Source organism: Zingiber officinale, chromosome 10B, assembly GCF_018446385.1.
Source record: "Zingiber officinale cultivar Zhangliang chromosome 10B, Zo_v1.1, whole genome shotgun sequence".
NCBI classification, from domain to species: domain Eukaryota; kingdom Viridiplantae; phylum Streptophyta; class Magnoliopsida; order Zingiberales; family Zingiberaceae; genus Zingiber; species Zingiber officinale.
In genome coordinates this window covers 75,522,116-75,546,483 of record NC_056005.1, presented here as the reverse complement: position 1 = coordinate 75,546,483, position 24,368 = coordinate 75,522,116, and the positions used below count along the sequence as shown (strand labels likewise).

The 24,368-nt window shown below is 41.8% G+C and overlaps 1 long non-coding RNA gene and 1 other non-coding gene across 2 annotated transcripts; one reads left to right on the top strand and one right to left on the bottom strand.

Annotated features, from left to right (window-relative positions):
* The first annotated feature begins 12,930 nt into the window (after positions 1–12,930).
* LOC122030720 lies at positions 12,931–13,037 on the top strand. Its single transcript, XR_006125571.1, has one exon. It is a non-coding gene; the product is annotated as a small nucleolar RNA R71 (small nucleolar RNA).
* Positions 13,038–14,502: 1,465 nt separating this feature from the next.
* LOC122030169 lies at positions 14,503–17,881 on the bottom strand. Its single transcript, XR_006125330.1, has 4 exons — positions 17,762–17,881; positions 15,728–16,259; positions 15,368–15,613; positions 14,503–15,211 (listed from the first exon to the last, which is right to left on the bottom strand). It is a non-coding gene; the product is annotated as an uncharacterized LOC122030169 (long non-coding RNA).
* Positions 17,882–24,368: the final 6,487 nt, after the last annotated feature.

The window sequence follows — 24,368 nt, the reverse complement described above, 5'->3', positions numbered from 1 at the left end:
TTCAAAGGTCTAACACTCACCATGTAGATCTAAAGTAGATCAATCTAGAGTAGGAAATAAGTACAAGAATTTTATTAATTTTTTCACACGGATCCGTGGCTAGCATTTGGGGTTTCCACAACGCAAAAAGCGATTTTTACGGCTCGAATTGCTAACAAAGATTTAGATATGAGAGGTTGAGAAGAAGGGTTGAAGATGCAAAGAGTTTGGGAGAAAGAAGCAGCTGGGGATATGGCCAACACGGCCTAGGCACGACCGTGTCTTATAGACACGACCAAGGTCGAGTTGCTCCGCACGGCCGTGTAGATCTACACGGTCCAAGGTTTCTCCTTCTCAGGTATACCCACACGGTCGTGTCAATTGACACGACCTTTGCTTTCTCCTTCCCAGCTTGATTCACACGGTCGTGTGCGGTACACAGCCGGATCCTTCTCATTCTCAGGAATTTCTATACGGTCGTGTCAATTGGCACGGGCAGTGCAGTCTTCCTCTCTGGTACACTCACACAGCCGTGTGTTGTACACGGCCTAGCTATTTTTCTTCTCTAGAATCTTCACACGGCCGTGTCTAGTACATGGTCGAGCACATCTCCTCCTCGGGTAAGTTCACATAGCTAGTGAGAGTCACATGATCGAATACCCCTCCACTTCTGTAGACTTAACACGACCGTGTCTGGTACACGACCGAGCTCTGTTTATCTTGTCATTGATGATCTTCCTCCTTTCCGACTTCTCCAACGCTTCCATGCCCATGAAGAAATCATGGCCAACTCATGGAAGTGAAACTCAACCTGAAAACAAAAATTAACAACAAATTTAAAAGCACTAATTAATGAAAAAGATAATTACAAATTGAATCTAATTTAAAAGAACCCTTGGGTTGCCTCCCAAGAAGTGCTTGTTTAAGGTCATTAGCTCGACCGGTCTCCTTAATTTTCTTCTCATTTTCTTGCCCTCAGAGGGTAGATATTCTTTTCATTTTTTATGGGAGGCCTTTTCCCAATGCTTGTCAGATCGTGCCCTTTGTCTGGCGGCCTCCCATGAGGATGGAAATTCCAATCCTCTAATTTATAAGTGTCCACCCCACTGCAGACACTCACTAAAAGAGAAGAGACATGGTTAGAAGAATTTGATAAATTATATTCCCACCTTTCCTTACCAACTATCAATGCAAATTTATGATTTTTGAATCAATTATAGTTCCAGCTGTAGCAAGGAAGGGTAGATATGATCAGAATTTTTGGGTCTTCGTCCATGTCAAGTACCACAAAATTTATGGGTATAATGATCCCACCAACTTCTACCAGCACATTCTCTATAATACCCATAGGGTACCTGCAAGAATGATCAGTTAATTGCAGTGCCATGGTAGTAAGTTTAAAGCTTTTGAGACCTAACTTATTACAAATTGAATACGGAATGAGGCTAACACTCAACCCTAAATCACAAAAAGCTTTTTCTATGAATTCAGCTCCATAGTGCAAGGTATATAAAAACTTCTTGGATCTTTGAGCTTGGGGAAGTGTTCTTTTCAAATAAAGCGCTACATTCCTCGGTAAGTACCATGGTCTCGATGTCTCCTTTCCTCCTCTTATTGGACATGATGTCCTTTAGGAATTTGGCAAACTTTGGCATTTGCTGAATAACATCAATTAGAGGAACTTCCACACAAATATCTTTAACTTTGTCTAGAAATTTGTCAAATTCTTCATCTTTTTTCAGCATAACTAATCTTTAAGGAAAATGGACTACTTGACTTTGTGGGTTAAGTGGAAGAGTCTCTTCAACCTTATTGGTACTCTCCTCATCATCTTGAATCTGAATTGATTCAAGTGTTGGAGGAGAGAGCTCTTCTTTAATTTTCATCCCTTTTAGAGTAGTCACTTGAGGATCACTCAAGGTCCGTCCGCTCCTAAGTTCTATTTGTTGTGCAACCTTAGGTCAAGGTTGACCTGGATGACACGACTCGAGTTGACGTGACTCGAGTTGTATTTTGATGTTTGACGAGGATAGAAAAGTTATATTTTGATGTTTGACAAGAATACAAACTTGGGAGATTGTGGGTACAACCTTTGGTCAAGGTTGACCTGGTTGACCCGACTTGAGTTGACCTGATTCGGGAAAAGTCCAAGTATGGAGACTTGGCATGGAAAAGTCCAAGCAGGGAGCTTGGCACGGGAAAAAGTCCAAGTATGGAAACTTGACATGCGAAGTCAGAGAGGGCTCGGTAGCTCGTTCTCTAGACCGGATGAAGTCGGAGAGGGCTCGATAGCTCGTTCTTCGGACTAGGTTAGAGAGGGCTCGGTAGCTCATTCTCTGGACCAGACGAAGTCGGAGAGGGCTCGGTAGCTCGTTCTCTGGACCAGACGAAGTCGGAGAGGGCATGGCAGCTCGTTCTCCGGACTAGGTCAAAGAGGGCTCGGTAGCTCGTTCTCTGGACCGGACGAACTCGGAGAGGGCTCAGCAGCTCGTTCTCCAGACTAGGTCAAAGAGGGCTCGGTAGCTCGTTCTCCAGATTAGGTCAGAGAGGGATCGGTAGCTCGTTCTCTGACCCGGACGTGGAAGTCGGAGAGGGCTCGGTAGCTTGTTCTCCAGACTAGGTCAGAGAGGGCTCGGTAGCTCATTCTCTGGATCAGGAAGACGTTAGGGTTTAGGGCTGGGAAGCTCTAAAATCAACAGAGGCATTGGATCGGTCTGTTGACCGATCCAGTGATACTTTGGCTGTCTGGATCGGTCTGTCGACCGATCCAGTGATACCTTAGTTATCTGATCGATCTCGTGACAGATCAGTAACCACACAGTATCTCTCTGTGGGTTATCTGATCGGTCTGGTGACCGATCAGTAAGAAGCGATGTGATTCAGAACAATAGGGGGATCGGTCTGTGGACCGATCCACCTATAGGCGGATCGGTCCACAGACCGATCAGCATTATCCCAGACCGATCAGGATGTGTCCTGATCGGTGTAGAGCGCTATGGATCGGTCTGTTGACCGATCCACAACGATGTCGTTTGTCTTCTGCTATTTCTCTACGAGTTTTGATTCATCTGATCTAACCATCTGCTGTAAGCTTTTTGAGTTACAGGTTGCAGGTGTCGTGCCAATGCTTAAATTCAAATTAAGCTCCATCAGAAGAATATGACCAAGTGCTCTTTCTGTTGTGTTTCGCTGTAAATGGTGCAATTGGAGCGTCAACGTTCACTGCTGCGATCAGTTGGCAACAGCTTAACTCTTGCTTATTGGTTCGAGCTCAGAGACACCAGTGAAGACCATGGATGATATTGGTGTGAGTTCAAAGAACCAGATGAGGAGGAAGAGTGATTGGCGACGCCTGAGTTGGTCGCAGTGATTCGATACAGGTGACAGTGATTCGGCTCTGGCTGAAGACAGTGAGAAAGCAGAGGAATAAGAAGAAGGAAGAAGAGAGGTTTGAGGTAGGATTTTCAAAAACTCTCTGTCGATCAAGCAAGAGTGCTGTGTTTTTGAGCTCTTGGCTGAGGAACTTCTTCTATCTTTGCGCTTTGCTTTCATCGTGGCTGTAAGTCTATTGTTCATTCCTTTTAGCCACTAAACTCTGTAAGTCTTGTGCTTTATTTCAAATCTTTTCTGAGACTTTGTGGAGAGGTTACTCCACCGAGAAGGAGAAATACTTAGCCGGAATCTGTCCGGGGTGTGATCTACCGAAAGATCAAGGGATCGTCCACCTTACGGACACGCCGAGGAGTAGGGGCAAGTTATCCCCGAACCTCGTACATACTTGTGTTAGCTGTGGGTTGTTTCTTTTCCTTGTGTTAGTTTTTCTTTTGCATATTTTCGCTGTGCTAACAAACTTTTGTGAGAAGATTGTGTAAGTTTTAGAGGAGGCTATTCACACCCCCCCTCTCTAGCCATCCGAAGGTCCTAACAAGTGGTATCAGAGCGAGGCGCTCTTCATCCGGATTAACACCCTAAAGAGCAAGAAGATGGCTATGAAGGAAGGTTTTAGCACCAATCGTCCACCCTGCTTCGACAGAGTGGACTTCCAATATTGAAAGAGCCGTATGGAGTATTATCTCAAGATCGACATCTCCATGTGGTTCTCGGTCAAGGAAGGGTTCACACCCCCGAAGGACGAAGAAGGTAAGGAACTAGAGTCGTCAAGGTGGTCCGCCGAGCAAACTCGCAAAGGACAAGCCGATGCCAAGGCGGTGGTCACTCTACAATGTGGGATAGCCAAAGATCAACTTGTCAAGGTAGGTCCATTTGTGAGCGCAAAAGATTTGTGGAACAAGCTCATCGAGCTCCAAGAAGGAACCCGAGACTATCGTATCGCCAAGAGAGACTTGTTCCTAAACCAACTACAAAATCTCACCATGAAGGAGAACGAAACGGTAAGTGAATTACACGGAAGGTTCAAAGAGATCATCAATGGTCTTCATTCCGTAGATGAACGCGTAGAGAATCGCGATCTTGTAAGGTACGGTCTCAAAGCCTTTCCGAGGAATGCCTTGTGGTCATCTATGGTAGATGCCTACAAGGTCTCCAAGGACCTTTCAGTTGTTAAATTAGATGAATTCTTTTGTGAAATGGAACTTCATGAACTTGCTAACAAGGGTCAAAAAGAGAAAGGTATTGCCTTAGTTGCAGGAGAAAAGAGCAAAGATGGAAGAAGGAAGAAAGAAAAGAAGGAGAAAGAGATTCCTACATCCTCATCCTCCTCCGAGTCCGATGATGAAGGTGGATCATCATCAAGCGAGATGGCCAACTTCGTAAGGAGAATCATGAGAAGGAGCCGGAGATACAAAGGGAAAGGTAAGTCTATTGATCAAAATGTTGATAAGACTAATGTTACGTGTTATGAGTGTAGCAAGAAAGGATACTATCGGAGCGAGTGTCCAAAACTCAAGAAGAAGGAGGAAAGGTCCAAGAAGAAGAAAGCTCTCAAAGCTACTTGGGATGAATCCTCCTCAAGCTCATCGGAGGAAGAGAAGAAGGAGAAAAGCACTCGTCAATTAGCACTCATGGCAAGGGAGGAATCGGAGTCCGGAAGTGATACATCAGCCGCGGCTTCATCATCTTCGGATGATGAAGAGGTAACTTCTCCTCACTTAGAAAAATGCAATAAAACTATTGCACATTTATCTACTTTGCTTAAGAAATCAAAAACTGAAATCAAATCATTAAAAGATGAAGTAGAACACTTGAAGACTCTTAGGGAAGATGAGGTTGATGACCTACATCAAGAGCTTCTTGAGGATGAAAACAAAGCCTTAAAGAGTGAAGTTGAGAAACTCAAGAAAATGCTTGAGAAATTCTCAACTAGCTCTAAGACCTTAGATATGATTCTAAATGCCCAAAGGGCGGTCTACAACAAGGCTAGGTTAGGATATCAACCTAAGGAGTCTAGTTTCATTTCCTTAGTGTCTAGAACCCAATTTCATAAATCACATGCTTCTAGGGTTCATGAGACTAGGAAGGGTGTGACCAAGGCATGGGTTCCTAGGTCTTTCATTGTAGATGCATTAGGTCCCAAGATTTGGGTACCTAAAACATCTATCTTTCGTGTCTTGTAGGCATTTGTCAAGGGGGAGCATCTATCAACTTGGTTTGTTGATAGTGGATGCTCCAAGCACATGACCGGGGACAAGTCACTCTTTACTACCCTTCAAAATAAAAATAGAGGTAATGTGTCCTTTGGTAATAATGGTAGCCTTAAGGTTATAGGAGTTGGAGATATTCATATATCCAAATGTCTCCAAATCAAAAATGTCCTTCTAGTCAAGGGGATGACCTTTAATCTCCTAAGTGTCAGCCAATTGTGTGATACGGGTTACACAATTGAGTTTCATTCAAGTCAATGTTTGGTCAAACACATTGACACACTTGACACGGTACTAGTAGGCACAAGGGTAGATAACATTTATCAAGTATTTTTTAAAAGTGCTACTAATGCCTCTGCTAAGTGTTTCATGTCAAAAGAAGAAGAATCATGGCTGTGGCATAGGAGGTTGGCCCACGTAAACATGAAGAATATTCGAAAGCTGGCCAACAAAGGATTAGTGCGAGACTTACCAAGCATCAAGTACCAAAAGATAAAATTATGTGATGCATGTCAAAAGGGTAAGCAAACAAAAGCGTCTCATAAAGGTAAAAGCGCTGTAAGTACATCTACTTCTTTAGATTTATTGCATATGGATTTGTTTGATTGCAGTAATGTTATTTCATTGAATGAAAGTAGATACTACTTAGTGATCATTGATGACTTTACTAGATATACATGGACTTTCTTTTTGAAAAATAAGGATCAAACCATAGATGTTTTTGTTTCTTTTTGTAGAAAAACTGAAAATGAAAAATTAACAACAATTAAAACAATTAGAAGTGATCATGGTGAAGAATTTCAAAATCATAGATTTTTAGAATTTTGTCAAGAAAAGGGATATAGGCATGAGTTCTCTACTCCAAGGACCCCACAACAAAATGGGGTTGTGGAGAGAAAGAACCGAGTCTTGCAAGAGGCTGCATGAAGCATGCTCAATGAGTACTCACTACCGAGCTACTTATGGGCTGAAGCTGTAAATACAGCTTGCTATGTGCAAAACCGAGTCTTGATATATAGGTTTTTAGGAAAGACTCCCCATGAACTTTGGTTTAGAAAACCCCCTACAATTAAACATCTTAGGGTGTTTGGTTGTAAGGTGTTTATCTTGAACACCAAGGATCATCTTAGAAAGTTCACGGCTAAGGCTGATGAAGGAATACTGGTCGGGTACTCTCTCATCAGCAAAGCCTATCGAGTCTACAATAATAGGACTAAATTGATTGAAGAATCCTCGGATGTAGCATTTGAAGAAATACCTAAATGAAATGATCAATCGAGGGATGTAGGAGAAATTCAATTTGAACTTTGAAGGCTAAATTTGAATGATCAAAACATAGAAAGAGTCGAAGTTGACTCCGATGACGATGAGCAAAGGCAACAAAGGGCTTAGGCTGATCCTTTGCCTGATCCTGAGTCTTTGCCTGTGCCTAGTGAGACCACTCATGAGGCACCGCCGACGCCAAGGCATTCCAGGATAGCCTCTAGTCATCCCCAAGAACAGATTGTGGGAGACATTCAACAAGGGGTTAGGACTAGATCATTCTTTAGAAATGAGTCTAATGAGGTCGCCTTGATCTCAGAAATCGAATCAAAATTAGTTGATGAGGCATTGCACGATCCTGATTGGATCATAGCTATGCAAGATGAGTTAGGTCAATTTGAAAGGAGCCAAGTGTGGGACTTAGTTCCTAGACCTAAGAAGACCACCATTATTGGAACCAAATGGGTCTTCAAAAATAAGTTAAACTAAAAAGGAGAAGTCGTAAGAAATAATACAAGACTTGTAGCCAAGGGCTATAGTTAAGTCGAAGGCCTCGATTATGATGAGACTTATGCTCCCGTGGCTCGATTAAAGTCCATTCGTTTAATGCTAGCTTTTGCTGCACATAGAGGCTTCAAACTCTATCAAATGGATGTTAAATCGGCCTTCTTAAACGTTTCATTAAAGAAGAGGTCTATGTTGAACAACCACCGGGGTTTATGAATACGGAAGCTCCAAACCACGTGTACAAGCTCAAGAAAGCTCTTTATGGGCTTAAACAAGCACCTCGAGCATGGTACGAAAGGTTGTCAACTTACTTACTAGAAAAGGGTTTTGTAAGAGGTCAAATAGACCCAACACTATTTCTGCGTAGAAATGGTGAAAACATATTTGTAGCCCAGGTGTATGTCGATGACATAATTTGTGGCTCAAATAATAAGGACTATTTGAATGAATTTATCACTCACATGGAAAGTGAGTTTGAGATGAGTCTGGTGGGAGAATTGACATTCTTCCTTAGATTTGAAATCAAACAAACTCGAGATGACATTTATGTCCATCAAACAAAATACACTCAAGAGATGCTCAAGAAATTCAAAATGAGTGACTCTAAGGAAGTATCCACTCCAATGGCGACGAACACTCGCCTTGACAATGATGAGAATGGAAAACCAGTTGATCTAACGCAATATAGAAGCATGATCGGTAGTCTTCTATATCTCACAGCTAGTTGACCGGACATACTTTTTGCTGTGGGCATGTGCGCTAGATATCAAGTATGTGCCAAGGAATCTCATTTAATTGCAGTTAAGAGAATTCTGAGATACCTTAAGGGCACAATTAGAGTAGGTCTCTGGTACCCTCGTACTGAGTCTTTTGATTTGATAAGTTATACCGACTCAGATTATGCTGGGTGCAAATTGGATCAGAAAAGCACTAGTGGGGGTTGCCAATTTTTAGGATCATCATTGGTTAGTTGGTCAAGTCGGAAGCAACATTGCGTTGCTCTCTCCACAACCGAGGCTGAATACATTGCCATGGGAGAGAGTGTATCACAATTGTTGTGGATGATCCACACCCTAGAAGATTATGGGCTTTCATATAAGGGAGTGCAAGTGTTATGTGATAACATCAGCACAATAAACCTAACAAAAAATCCAGTCCATCATTCAAGGACCAAACATATTGAAGTGCGTCATCACTTCATTAGAGATCACGTAGCTAGGGGAGACATTGCACTCACATACGTTGAGTCAAAGTCAAACATAGCCGATATTTTCACCAAACCTCTTCCGGAAAATGAATTTAGTCATTTGAGGAGAGAATTGGGAATGTGTTTGGCTCAATAGGTCATTAGGACCACGTAGTGATCAATAAGGACAATTAAAACGATAATAAAAAAAAGGGAAATTAATTTGGGCAACTTGGGAACATCTCACACAAACTATAAGGTTTAACAAATTATTTTTGTTTGCTAGAAATGGGGTGAGATGCTAGGATCAGCCGAATTATTCAAAATGTATCATGCATCCCTTGAATAATTAGGTTGAAGAGACATAAATTGAGTATGGGGAAGACCATTACATAATTCATGTGTATTTGGTTCCTAGATCTTACTCATATATTCCAACCAAGGAAACTTGGTTGGACCTTTACCTAGAAATTATGTAACTTTGGTTGATGGACTGTTTGATACCTTTGATCGATACTTTTCATGATTTTGATTGAAACTAGGACAAGTCCTTGAAATAATGATAGCAATTTGGTTATATTTTGACAAACTTGAAACTGAACATAACAAGGTCGAAAATTTCAGTTTTCAAGCCTTGAGTTGTCTGTTTTTCTAAATGTCTGAAACTTTTGGGCTATAGACAATTTCAGACCATAATCTTTAGGAAATAGTTATGCTTGTAGATTCTTCAGGTTCTAGGTACTGAATTTCGAAGTTTTACTGGAGAAACTTCTACGAATTATCGAACACCTCTACGAATTTCAGTTACTGAAATTATTGGAGAAACTTCAGTATCAGACACTGATCGGTCTACAGCCCAATCAGGAGAAGGTGGATCGGTCTGTCGACCGATCCAAAAATCTCTCCAGACCCTCCTGTTTGTAATCTGATCGGTCCAGGGACCGATCAGGTTCGTTTTGTACGCCAGGAAGCCTACTGATCGGTCTACAGACCGATCAGGAGTTCCCTGATCGGTCCGGGGACCGATCAGGTCAGCAGTCTGGTATGCAGAGAGGGCTACTGATCATTTTCTGATCGGTCTACAGACCGATCAGGAGGTTCCCTGATCGGTCTGGTGACCAATCCAGTGAAGTTCTGATCGATCTTGTGACCGATCAGAGCGTGCCAAAATACTGATTTTCAACTGTTGTCTGAAATTTCAGCTATGGAAGTTGGTGTTTTAGATTTCTGAAGGGTTGAAACTCTCCAAGACATTGTTGGTGCAATGGAGTTGACCTTTAGGGGGAGCTTTACCTATTGGTCAAGAGGAAGTTGACTTTTTGGGGGAGTTTTTACTCGTCAAGATTTCTGAGGATGAGTGATATGAGATTATCACTAAGGGTTTCAAGGGGGAGAATGTTGTCTTTAGTATTAAGGGGGATAATAAGGGTTTCAATGAAAGGTATGAGACTTTCATTAGGAAGAAACTCTTGACCATGCTGGAGAACTATTGGAAAACCTAAGTTAGGTTATCGGGTTAATCTAACTTGATTATGATTTTTGTCAAACATCAAAAAGGGGGAGATTGTTGGTGCAACCTTAGGTCAAGGTTGACCTGGATGACCCGACTCGAGTTGACGTGACTCGAGTTGTATTTTGATGTTTGACGAGGATAGAAAAGTTGTATTTTGATGTTTGACAAGAATACAAACTTGGGAGATTGTGGGTACAACCTTTGGTCAAGGTTGACCTGGTTGACCCGGCTAGAGTTGACCTGATTCGGGAAAAGTTTAAGTATGGAGACTTGGCATGGAAAAGTCCAAGCAGGGAGCTTGGCACGGGAAAAAGTCCAAGTATGGAAACTTGGCACGCGAAGTCAGAGAGGGCTCGGTAGCTCGTTCTCTAGACCGGACGAAGTCGGAGAGGGCTCAGTAGCTCGTTCTCCGGACTAGGTCAGAGAGGGCTCGGTAGCTCGTTCTCTGGACCAGACGAACTGGGAGAGGGCTCGGTAGCTCGTTCTTTAGACCGGACGAAGTTGGAGAGGGCTCGGCAGCTCGTTCTCCGGACTAGGTCAGAGAGGGCTCGGTAGCTCGTTCTCTGGACTGAACGAAGTTGGAGAGGGCTCGGCAGCTCGTTCTCCAGACTAGGTCAGAGAGGGTTCGGTAGCTCGTTCTCCAGATTAGGTCAGAGAGGGCTCGGTAGCTCGTTCTCCAGATTAGGTCAGAGAGGGCTCGGTAGCTCGTTCTCTGACCCGGACGTGGAAGTCGGAGAGGGCTCGGTAGCTTGTTCTCCAGACTAGGTCAGAGAGGGCTCGGTAGCTCGTTCTCTGGACCAGGAAGACATTAGGGTTTAGGGCTGGGAAGCTCTAAAATCAACAGAGGCATTGGATCGGTCTGTTGACCGATCCAGTGATACTTTGGCTGTCTGGATCGGTCTGTCGACCGATCCAGTGATACCTTAGTTATCTGATCGATCTCGTGACAGATCAGTAACCATATAGTAGCTCTCTGTGGGTTATTTGATCGGTCTAGTGACCGATCAGTAAGAAGCGATGTGATTCAGAACAATAGGGGGATCGGTCTGTGGACCGATCCACCTATAGGCGGATCGGTCCACAGACCGATCAGCATCATCCCAGACCGATCAGGATGTGTCCTGATAGGTGTAGAGCGCTATGGATCGGTCTGTTGACCGATCCACAACGATGTCGTTTGTCTTCTGCTGTTTCTCTGCGATTTTTGATTCATCTGATCTAACCATCTGCTGTAAGCTTTTTGAGTTACAGGTTGCAGGTGTCGTGCCAATGCTTAAATTCAAATTAAGCTCCATCAGAAGAATAAGACCAAGTGCTCTTTCTGTTGTGTTTCGCTGCAAATGGTGCAATTGGAGCGTCAACGTTCACTGCTGCAATCAGTTGGCAACAGCTTAACTCTTGCTTATTGGTTCGAGCTCAGAGACACCAGTGAAGACTATGGATGGTATTGGTGTGAGTTCAGAGAACTAGATGAGGAGGAAGAGTGATTGGCGACACCTGAGTTGGTCGCAGTGATTCGGTAAAGGTGACAGTGATTCAGCTCTGGCTAAAGACAGTGAGAAAGCAGAGGAATAAGAAGAAGGAAGAAGAGAGGTTTGAGGTAGGATTTTCAAAAACTCTCTGTCGATCAAGCAAGAGTGCTGTGTTTTTGAGCTCTTGGCTGAGGAACTTCTTCTATCTTTGCGCTTTGCTTTCATCGTGGCTGTAAGTCTATTGTTCATTCCTTTTAGCCACTAAACTCTGTAAGTCTTGTGCTTCATTTCAAATCTTTTCTGAGACTTTGTGGAGAGGTTACTCCACCGAGAAGGAGAAATACTTAGCCGGAATCTGTCCGGGGTGTGATCTACCGAAAGATCAAGGGATCGTCCACCTTACGGACACGCCGAGGAGTAGGGGTAAGTTATCCCCGAACCTCGTACATACTTGTGTTAGCTGTGGGTTGTTTCTTTTCCTTGTGTTAGTTTTTCTTTTGCATATTTCCGCTGTGCTAACAAACTTTTGTGAGAAGATTGTTTAAGTTTTAGAGGAGGCTATTCACACCCCCCCTCTCTCTAGCCATCTGAAGGTCCTAACACTATTTTGTTATAGTGTTCCATGGGGTTAACATCAGGCTTTCCTGGAAACTGTTCTGGCGCTCTTGAAGATGATGAAGCTACTTGGGCAATTTGGCTATCTTGAATTTTCTGGTGCTTTTCTGAATTATCAATTCTTTGAGTTAGCACCTTTAATTCTTGCTTCATTTCATTTTGACTCAAGATGAGCTCTTCAATCATTTTCTCCAATCTAGAATTTGATTGCTCTGAGAAGGTTGTTGTTGAAAATTTTGTTGCCCAGGTTGGAAACTTGGTCTAGGCCCTATAGATGGTCCTTGTTTTTTATTATTTCTATAAGAGAAATTTGGATGATTCTTCCACCCAGAATTGTATGTGTTTGAATATGGATTTTTCTGTCTATGATTGTAACTAACGATGGCATCACACTGCTCAAGTTGATTAATTTGTGCAGAAATAGATCCTAAAGGACATGAGTCTTGAGCATGATCAGAACTTCCACATGTTTCACAATAACATACTATGACATTGACCATGCTAGTATTTGCTCCCATATTTTCCAACTTCTTTGTAAGAGTATCCAGTTTTGCAGACATCATAGTAATTGCATCCACATCAAATTTTTCTGATACTTTAGTTGGGTTTGAAAAGGAATAGCCTCCACTTCTTTCTGTGGCCCACTGATGATAGTTTTGTGTTACACTTTCAATAATATCTTCGGATTCATCCAAACTTTTATTCATAAGTTCCCCTCCAACAGTAAAATCTAATGACACCTTAGTATGATAATTGATGTCATTATAAAATGTATGTAACACTAGTCATTTCTCCAATCCATGATGTGGGCATTGCCTGAGCATATTATTATATATATCCTATGCTTCAAATAAAGATTTTGAGTCTGACTGTCTGAAACTTGTAATAAGATTTCTCATATGAGCAATCTTACTTGGAGGATAAAATTTATCAAGGAATTATTGCTCACACTGTTCCCAAGTGGTAATGCTATTTGCTAGTAGGGAATTTAGCAATTACTTGGCTCTATCTCTTAAAGAAAACCCAAACAATAATAATCTCACGGCTTCAGATGGAACACCATTCATCTTCATTGTTCCGCAGATTTCATAAAAAATTTTTAAGTGTTGATTAGGATCTTCATGTGGTCCACCCCCAAATTAATTCTGTTGGACCATACTGATTATCGCAGGCTTGATCTCAAAATTATTAGCTTCAACAGAGGGTCTTGTAATGCTAGAACGAAATCCTCCAGCATAAGGTGCTGTGTAATCTGTAAGCGGTTTGTTTTCCATATTTGAATGTACTTGTTCTTCTGAATGTTTTTGTGAGGCTTTCCTTTTATGAAAGGTTTTATAAATTTCGGGATCAAAAGGTAGTAGATCACCTACAAAGTTAGATCTTCGCATACAAGAACAAGATTACAGAATTTGATTCATAAACAAAAAGAATAAAAGAATGCAAAGAAAAATTACAAAACTAGTTACAAGCTAGATGTGAGAAAAGAAAAGAAAAGTTTAGTCTAATTCAAATGATAATCTATAATGTTATAGATGCAATCCTCACCAACGGTGCCAAAAACTTGTTACGTCACTGCAAGTGCACGGTTACGTCGTCAGTAATATAAAAGATATTGTATCCATAAGGATTTGTTATAAACACTAAAGATATCTCAAAGTGAATTGGCTAAACAATCAATTAGGAATTATACGTACTAAGAAGCAACTAGAAAATGAAAATAAAAAAGTAATGCAGAAACTAGGTTTTGTGAAAGTTCTAAGAGATTTGGTTTCTTTGTGATACTTATCAATGTAATATGATTTTACCAATTATATCCTCAATTGTCATGTATTTGTAAGAAGTCGTCGGTTATCTCCTACAAAAAACACTGACTGGGGACTTATATCTACACCTTAAGCAACTAAATAATCATGATCCCTATGAAGTCCATTAGCAGGGCAACCCTGTCACGACGCCCCTCGGTCATATAATATAAAAACATATCACTAATCAATTCACATCAAGATATAGGGAACAACTTATCTATCTATCCCACTTCTTTGTAGATTCTTGCTTCACCCTTCAAGGTGATCCCCAAGATGTCCGTTAACGGGACAACCCTGTCACAACGCCCCTCGGTCATACAATCTAAAGAATTCCTCTATAAGATCCACAAGTATTATAAACAACCAATCAAGAATGGTAATTAGATCCAAACACAACAATCCATACAATATTGAATTGATACAAAATATAACAATATCATTGAAACAAGAAGTTGGCAAATCCTTGAAATCTTACATCAATTCACATCACAAATACTCCCTCTATTATAGAACAAGAAGATCTACTCCATAAAACAAAGGAAAAGATCCGAAGACAAGAAGATCGTAAACATTTCGATCCAAATCAAGAAGATAGAAAAGAAATACTTATCTAGAGATGACGAGTAATCTTCGGAACCAATCCTTGCTACTAGAGTCAAATCGAGAATTGAAACGTCTTCAGATCACTGGATTGACACCCAAAAGATGGAGAAAACCTTCAGATTAGATCTCCCCAAAGGGAGAGCCCCCCTTTCAAAGAGGGAGAAACCCTTTATATAGAGCAGGGGGTTTGGGCGCCACATGACCCGTGTCATGGCCGTGTGGACCTCACACGACCTCGACTGCTTACCTCTTGGCCAGAGTCACATAGCCGTGTGAGATTCACATGGTCGTGCCATGCTTCACATCTGGACGGCTCACACGGTCGTGTGGCACACACGGTCCTACCAATCTTGGTCTCTAGAAAGGTTGCACGACCATGTGGCACACATGACCTGGCAATGCTTGGCCTCTAGAAGGGTTGCACGATCGTGTAGATCTACACGACCATGTTCTCATTCTGCTTCAAAAGTCACACGGTCGTGTGATACCACACGTCCGTGTCATCCCCCTCTTCTGCTGATGCTGCACACCCAGTCTGCTCCAACGACCAAGACCATTTTCCTTCCTGTTCCTTTCACATGGCCGTGTGGCACACATGAATGGCGTTGACTTCCTTTGTTCGTTGATCAAATTCACCATGAACATCATTTCCTCTCCAAATTTGACTCCTGTACACAAAAAATACCCAAGATCATATCTTCGAACATAGAATAGTAAATATGCTAAAAGTAAAGCAAGGATCATGAAAATGCATAGATAAAGCATGCTTAAAATATAGGAATATACGTCAAAACATGTTAAACAAGTGTATAAAACCTACGCACATCTATTCTTCAATGTAAAATAGTTTTCTGTGTTGCGGGTGTTGGTCAAATGATAAGTGCACCATTGTTGCAGGAAGTGTGCAAGAGCATCTACATGCTGTACTGCTTGAGGTCGAAGCTTGAGATGACGATGGTGTGGATCCGCTCGAGGTCCTTTAGGGGGCTGAGTAGGTCCCCCCGAATGAGCCACTGCTGGAACCGGTGCAGAAGTGTTAACATCTTTTCTGCGGACAGCTTGAGCCTCCTCTACATTAATAAACTCCAAAGCCCGCTCAATTAATATATCAAAATTAGTAGTAGGATTCCTAACCAAATCATTTAAAAGTCATTATCATTAAGCCCCTAAGAAAAGGCGCTTACCAAGATCTCCGTGGTGGCTGATGGAACATCGATAGCAATCTGGTTGAATCTCTTAATATAAGCCCTGATGACTCTTTAGGGCCTTGCTTAATGGAAAACAGACTCCAAGGAGTTTTGTGGTACCTCCGATTACTAGAAAAGTGATGCAAGAATACCTTGTGGAAATCCTTGAAGCGATGAATATAATTCTCTGACAGTCGCTTACACCATCTCTATGCTGATACCAACTGTAAACCCCTCTAGTTTAAAATAAATAAATAGTTTTTTTTCAAAAATACATAACAGAAAATGAAATCAATCTATAAAATAATTTATTTAGTTTATAAGTATCTAAACTCAATGCAGAACCAGTCAAACTCAAACTAATGCGATAACCATAAAGAAGCAAAAGAAAACATGTCTTTTTATTTTAACCTCCCTCAACACTCCAAAAGAAAATCATGCAGAAAACGTAGGGGTCACTGGGTCGAGTGCCTTGCTTCAATACAATCCGCTCAAGAATCCTGCCCCTCCGCCTCTGACTCATGCTCTCCTGCACCAAACAACCACAGTGAGTCTTAAGACTCAACAAGTACAAAATTCGTAAACAACAAGTACATACAACCCCATGCAATTTAAACTAAGTGAACTCAAATAAATGTTTATGAACTAAGAAAACAATGAATGAACTTTCTCAACTAAATTTCTTAAGAACTCATCTTTCATATTTTTATTTCTTTTTTTTTTCTTACCACTCAACCTCATGTCGTTTGATCAAGCTATGTCAAACCATGGTACCAAGCTAATATGACATCCCAGTACTTTTCTGGAATCCATAACTGTCAAGTGCAGGGCACCCCGGTGCTTGTCCGAAGTCCACTACACGTCAATTTGATATGGCTAAACGAGATGACTCTCGGCCCCATATCCGTCAAAGAACACTACATTCAAATTACCTTAAAAAATTTATTTTTTTTCCTCGCCTCAAATCTCAAACCCTTTGTTTTTTTTTCAAACTAAAGTTTTGAAATAACTACTGAAACATCATAAGACATGCTTGACAATCGAAATAATCATTCCATGTAAATTGGCTGCCTCTAGGAACCCAAAAACTCCTCTTGCTCAATTCTGCCCTGACAATATGCAGTTTGAGTGGTTTCACCGTAAAATTTGTAACTTATTCATTTCTAAGCCAAATCACACCCCGTTTGAACTCACACGACCCTAACTCGAAGGACTATCTCTTGGAATTGGTCCTAATGGTGAAGACCCAAGAAAACAGCATGTACTACTCAAACCAACTTACTGGTCGTGCACAGGCAGCAAACCGGCGCACACTCACCAAATAAATTCATAACTGACTCATTTCTAAGCCAAATCGACCTCTATTTGAACCCACACGATCCTAACTCAAAGGACTATCACCTTGACTTGATCTTAACTGTGCAGACCCAAGAAACAGCATGTAAGACTCAAACCAACATACTGGTCGTGCACAGGCAGCAAACCAGCGCACACTCACCAAATAAATTCATAAGTAATTCATTTCTAAGCCAAATCAACCTCCGTTTGAACCCACACAATCCTAACTTGAAGGACTATCACCTCGACTTGATCCTAACCATGCAGACCCAATAAAACAGCATGTATGACTCAAACCAACTTACTGCTCGTGCACAGGCAGCAAACCAGCACACACTCACCAAATAAATTCATAAGTAATTCATTTCTAAACCAAATCGACCTCCGTTTGAACCCACGCGATCCTAAATCGAAGGACTATCACCTCGACTTGATGCTAACCATGCAGACCCAAGAAAACAGCATGTACAACTCAAACCAACTTACTGATCGTGAATAGGCAGTAAACCAGCAATTCAGCATATTTTTGGGGATCCTAGGCAATCTTGACATGAAAGGAATATCATGAAACATCAACTTTAACAATCTATTATGTCTAAAATGAAAGAAAATGTGTAAACTATAACATACAATAACTATGGGCGGATGGTGCATAGATAAAACTTTGTACTTGCCTTTACTTGGATATCTTACCACCACGACGTCACGAGGCGGCAAAGGAGGCTAGGGAACAGACAAGCACCCCTTGATCTCTCAATTCCAAGCTTGAAAATTGATGGGGAAAAACTTAGGGGGCGGCGGCCAAGGGTTCTAATTTTTGTATCCCAGGAGGCTAGGCTATTTTACATGATACTTATAAAAAAATATTGGTCAAAAGTCTAGCCATTAACCCCGTTTACTTTTTTTTTTTTAAAATTAAGGCATATTTGGGGAGGGAAACTTGTTTCGTAAGAGAAAAAAAAGGATAATAATAAAAATAAAAATAAAAATAGAAATAGAAAAAATAAAATAAAATAAAACGTGTGCACAAAAGTTATTTTATTAATATAAGTGCTATCCAATATTATATATATATATATATATATATATATATAAAAGTAAGCTCAAGAACCCATTTTAACAAAAGTAAGCTCAAGAACCCATTTTATAAAAATAGCCTTTGCCTCGTGTTCCCGTCCTCTCCTTTCGGGCCTCGTATCATCAAAATCTAAAATTCTAAAAGAACTCGTCATTAAACAATTTAATTAAATAAAACAATATGATAATGGAAAAAAATTCATAATACTACTACTAACAATAATACTAGAGCATGTGATTTAGTAGTGAAATTTTTCGGATGCTACAATACTCCCCCCTTAAAAGAATTTCGTCCTCGAAATTAGTAGACTTACCGAAAAGCTCAGGGTAGCGCTCCCTGATATTTGTCTCCACTTCCCAAGTAGCTTCCTCTTCTGAATGATTCAACCACTTGACTTTGACCATTGGGATTGTTCAATTCTGCAGCTTTTGATCTTGTCTACCCAAGACCTAATAGCCCTTTCCTCAAAAGTCAACTGTGGTGAGAGTTGCAGAGGTTCAAAGTGTAGCACGTGTGAGGGGTTCAACACATATTTCCGAAGCATCGAGATGTGGAAGACATTGTGTACATATGCCAGGCTCAGAGGTAGAGCTACACGATAAGCCAATGTCCCTACTCAGTCAAGGATCTCGAAAGGTCCTATGTACCTGGGTGCTAGCTTCCCCTTTTTCCCAAATCTCATCACACCCTTCATAGGAGCTACCTTCACAAAAACATAGTCCCCGACTGCAAACTCTAAGCCCCTCCTCCTTAAATCTGCATAACTCTTTTGTCGACTCTAGGCAGTCCTCATTCTATCTCTGATCCTCATCACTATAGCTTCTGTCTGCTGAACAATCTTAGGACCCAACTCTGCCCTCTCACCTACCTCATCCCAGTGAATAGGAGATCTACACTTCCTTCCATATAGCGTTTCATATGGTGCCATTCCAATGGAAGCCTGGAAACTATTATTATAGGTGAACTCTACTAGAGGTAACTTGGCTTCCCAACTCCCTTGAAAATTGATAGCACAAGCTCGCAGCAGATCCTCTAGTATTTGATTCACTCTCTCCGTCTGACCATCAGTCTAGGGATGAAAAGCGGTGTTGAACTGTACCTTCATCCCCAATGAAGCGTGAAGACTCCTCCTGAAGGCGGATGTAAAGCGGGTGTCTCGGTCCGATATGATCGAAACTGGAATCCCACACAATTGGACGATCTCCTGGATATATAACTCTGCATGCTGCGTCATGGTGAATGTAGTCTTAACTGGCAAAAAGTGTGATGACTTGGTAAGACGATCCACAATCACCCAAATGGAATTAGAGCCTCTAACTGTCCTCGACAATCCTACGATGAAATCCATTAAAATATTCTCAACTTTCCACTCAGGAATAGGGAGTGGTCTCAGTAACCCAGCTGGTCTCTAATGCTCGGCCTTGACCTGCTGGCATGTCAAGCATTCAGACACAAAACGATTGATGCCACCCTTCATGCCTGACCACCAATACAACTGTTGCAAGTCCTTATACATCTTTGTGCTCCCTGGGTGGACGGAATAGGGTGATGTAAAGCCTCTGTCATGATCAGCACTCTCAGTGCATCAGCTTTAGGGACCCAAAATCGACCCTTATACTTCATAATCCCATCGCTTACGGTGTATATTCTACTGCCCTTCTCCTTATCTCTTAGTCTCCACTTCTGCAATTGCTCATCACTTGCCTGACCACTGCAGATGAGGTCCAATAGCGTAGACTGTAAGTCAGTAAATTCAGTCTCGGTGCTCTGCCTTCTGTATATACCTCTAACCCAAGACTTTAAATCTGTCGCTGCAGAGGCCCTGGAACCGACAAACGTGCAATCACTGCAATCTTCCTACTCAGAGCGTCAACCACTACATTAGCTTTTCCCAGATGGTAGCTGATCTTGTAGTCATAATCCTTCACCAGTTCCAACCATCTTCGTTGTCTCATGTTCAACCCTTTGTGCATGAAAAAGTATTTCAGACTCTTGTGGTCGATGAAGATCGTGCACTTCTCTCCATACAGATAGTGCCTCCAAATCTTGAGTGCAAACGCGACTGCTGCTAGCTCGAGATCATGAGTAGGATAGTTTTTCTCTTACACTTTTAGTTGTCTAGAGGTATAAGTGATAACCCTGCCATTCTGCATCAATACTGCGCCCAAGCCTAGCTTAGACACGTCGGTGTATATCACATAGTTACCTTGTCCTGATGGCATAGCTAAGACAGGTGCTGATATCAGAGCTTGCCTCAAGGTATCGAAACCGTGCTGGCACTCCGGGCTCCATACATACATGGCATTCTTCTTTGTAAACACGGTTAAGGGCACTGCAATAGAGGAAAAACCCTTGATGAACTTCTGATAGTAGCCTGTTAATCAAAGGAAACTGCGAATCTTTGATGCATTCTTCGGCACTGCCCACTCTCTGATTGCCTCCACCTTGGACGGGTCAACCTCCACTCCTTTGCTAGAAATAATGTGCCCAAGGAAGGTAGCCTTCTCTAACCAGAACTCGCACTTACCGAATTTCGCATAAAGCTTACGCTCCCTTAGAACCCCTAGTACTGTCCGCAGGTGCTGACCATGCTCCTCTCTGCTCCGAGAATAAATGAGTATATCATCAATGAAGATGATAACAAATTGATCAAGATACGACTGAAATACTCGATTCATGTGGTCCATGAAGACAGCCGGAGCATTGGTTAGCCCGAATGGCATTACCAAGAACTCGTAATGGTCATACCGAGTCCTGAACGCTGTCTTATGCACATCTGATTCCCTTACCTTCAACTGATGGTAGCCAGAATGAAGATCTATCTTTGAGAATATCGAAGCTCCTTGCAACTGATCAAAGAGATCCTCCACCCTAGGAAATGGATATTTGTTTTTGACGGTCACCGAATTCAACCCTCGATAGTCGATGCATAGTCTCATGTTGTCGTCCTTCTTCTTTAAAAATAAGATAGGCGCGCCCCATGGAGAAACACTAGGGCGTATGAATCCCTTGCCTAGCAACTCCTGAAGCTGCTCCTTCAGCTCCTTCATCTCGGTAGGAGCAAGACGATATGGTGCCTTAGAGATTGGAACTGTACCTGGTAGCAACTCAATAGAAAACTCCACCTTGCTATCCGGTGGGATCCCTATAACGTCATCAGGAAAGACGTCTGCATAATCCCCAACAACCTCCACATCTGAAATAGAAGGACCATCCTGCATTGTAGTTGTTGTAATGCTGGCTAAGAATGATGGACAACCATTGTCAATGAGCTTCCTCGCCTGCAAGAATGATATAAGTCGAGGATTCCTCGAATTCTTCGCTACCACGAAGGTGAAAGGTTCTCCACCAGGAGGACTCAGCTGGACTGTCCTGCGCTGAAAGTCGATTACTTCCTGATTAATTGACAACTAGCCTATCCCCAGAATGGTATCGAACTTTGGCATCGGGAATACTCTCAAGTCGGCATCCATAGTATGGCCTTGCAACACCATCTCAAGATTCCGAACGATGCTAGTCGTACTTAACTCCTCTCTAGAAGGAATCGTCACTAGTAGACTTTCTGTCAAGCCCTCCTGAGCAATCCCCTTTCGATGCACAAATGCATCCGAAATAAAAGAGTGAGTAGCCCCTGAATCAAATAGGGCTTCGATGGCTACCCCAAAATCAATACTCTGCCTGCACTCAAATAATAGGCATACACATAGGACGATAGTTGCACAAAGCATAAAAGGAGCTAAGGTTCAATTGATAAGGCAGCATAGATTACTATCTCAAATATTTGGAAACCTAAAATAAAGCGCGTAAGATTACCTGTAATCAAGGTAGTGTTGGATTTTTCGGGCCGCGAAAATCATTTTTTCGCGTCGTGGAAACCCCGAAACCCCCGCCACCGGATCCGTGCGAAGGAAAAATAAAACAAAATACGAGTACGAGTTTCTAAAGTATAGATCTACACTAGATAAGAGCGTTACCCTCGATGCGATGCCCTTCGCTATCCCGCTAGTCCAACGGTTTGCCGGATCTCAAGATTATCAAAGTAGACAACCCTCTAGAAGTATCCACATGAACAAAATTAGGTGGAGGGGACCAAACAAAGGTGTGCTAGCACCTATGGTGTTCGGACAAGAAAGGAGAGGGAGATCTTGAGGAGAGCTTGAGGAAGAAGATGATGGAATGAATGAGAATTACACAAAATGAAAACTCACTAATGCAATTGATGTGGCCGGCCACATTAAGAGGTGTTGTAACCTCCAGGGAATGCCAAGAGTCACAACTCTTGGTAACTCCCATGAGGTGGCATCCTACTTAAGCAACCATGATGATGTGGAGCATCATCATTGACCCACTCAATGCCAACTCACCAATGAGGTGGCATAAAGTCAAGTCAAACTTGACTCTTCATCTTCCTCTCAAGTCAAGTCAAACTTGACTTAATCTCTCTCATGGTTGATCTAATCCAACCATTTAATTCAAGCCAATTTAATATATAATGAATCTAATTCATTTAATTAAATTGATTCAATGAGTCATAATCTAAATTAGACTCATTGAACACATGAATCAACTTGAGTCCAACTCAACTAGCCCAATTAGGATTACTCTTAATCTAATTTGATTCATCACATGAATCTAATCCTCTTGGTTCATCATATGAACCTAATCTCCATCTAATTGTCCTTAGTGTGCGACCGTATAGGTTCTTGTAACGTTGGCAATGCCCCTAAACCCATTTAGGAGCATAAGTAATGAGCGGTATCTAGCAACACATCATTACTACCCAAGTTACAAGAATGTTGAGATCCAACATCACCTTGTGACTACTAATTGTGACTCCTCACAATATATGACAAGTGTCTTTCTATCCTAGACATCTAGATTGATCAATGTGAGGCATAGACCGTGTCATCCTCTGGCCAATCTAAATCTTGAACTCCAAGTAGACTCACTAAATCAAATGAGCTCAATATCTCATATTGACTCATTTGGGCATGGCCATGCACTTCGTGGTCTCACTCTATCAAGAATATCGATGTCGCTCCCGTCATATAGGAGGAATAGATCCCATCTACATTACTCACATCCCTCTGTATAATTCGTTACATACCCAGTAATCGCCTTTATAGTCCACCCAGTTACGGGTGATGTTTGACGAAACCAAAGTACATAACTCCTTATATAGGGAACCATGGTGACTTTAGGTCTAAGGACTAGTAGTCATACTAATAGCCACATGAGAAAGTATATGACACTCATATAACGATACATGATACTTTCTCATTGCGGGTCATTCAGTATACATTCTCTAATGCATACCCATGTGTCAACTTGATATCTCTATATCCATGACTTGTGAGATCAAGTCATCGAGTTGACCTACATGCTAGTCTTATTGCATTAACATTGTCCCTGAATGTTAATACTCGACTAGGAATGATTAAGAGTAGTGTTCCTTATATCATCTCACTATCAGTTCAACTAACCGATTGATATAGGTGAGAACCTTCTACTCAAGGATGCTATTATACTTAGTTTATTTGACACCAATACAAGTAAGTATAATAACTAAAACAAATGCCTTTATTTATATATAAGAATATGATACAGTAAGTTCATAATACAATTATCAAATGATTGGCTCTAGGGCTCTAACTAACAATCTCCCACTAGCACTAGTGCCAATCAGTGTAGGCTTTAAGCCCCAATGACCTAGTGTGACCATCATGCTCCCTCTGTGCCAAAGCCTTGGTCAAGGGATCTGCGATGTTAACCTCTGTAGGTACTCTTCATATCTTCACATCTCCTCTCTCGATAATCTCTCGAATGAGATGGAAGCGCCGTAGTATGTGTTTGGTCCGCTGGTGTGAGCGAGGTTCCTTCGCCTGTGCTATAGCTCCATTGTTGTCACAATAGAGCTCAATAGGGTCAGCGATACTGGGAACCACCCCAAGTTCAGTGATGAACATGCGGATCCAAACTGCCTCCTTTGCTGCCTCCGATGCAGCAATGTACTCGGCCTCTGTCGTAGAATCAGCTATTGTATCCTGCTTTGAACTCTTCCAGCTCACAGCACCACCATTAATGCAAAATACGAACCCTGACTGCGATCGATAATCATCCTGGTCAGTCTGGAAGCTAGCATCACTATAACCCTTTACAGCTAGCTCGTTATTGCCTCCATATATTAAGAAATATTCTTTAGTCCTTCTCAAGTACTTAAGA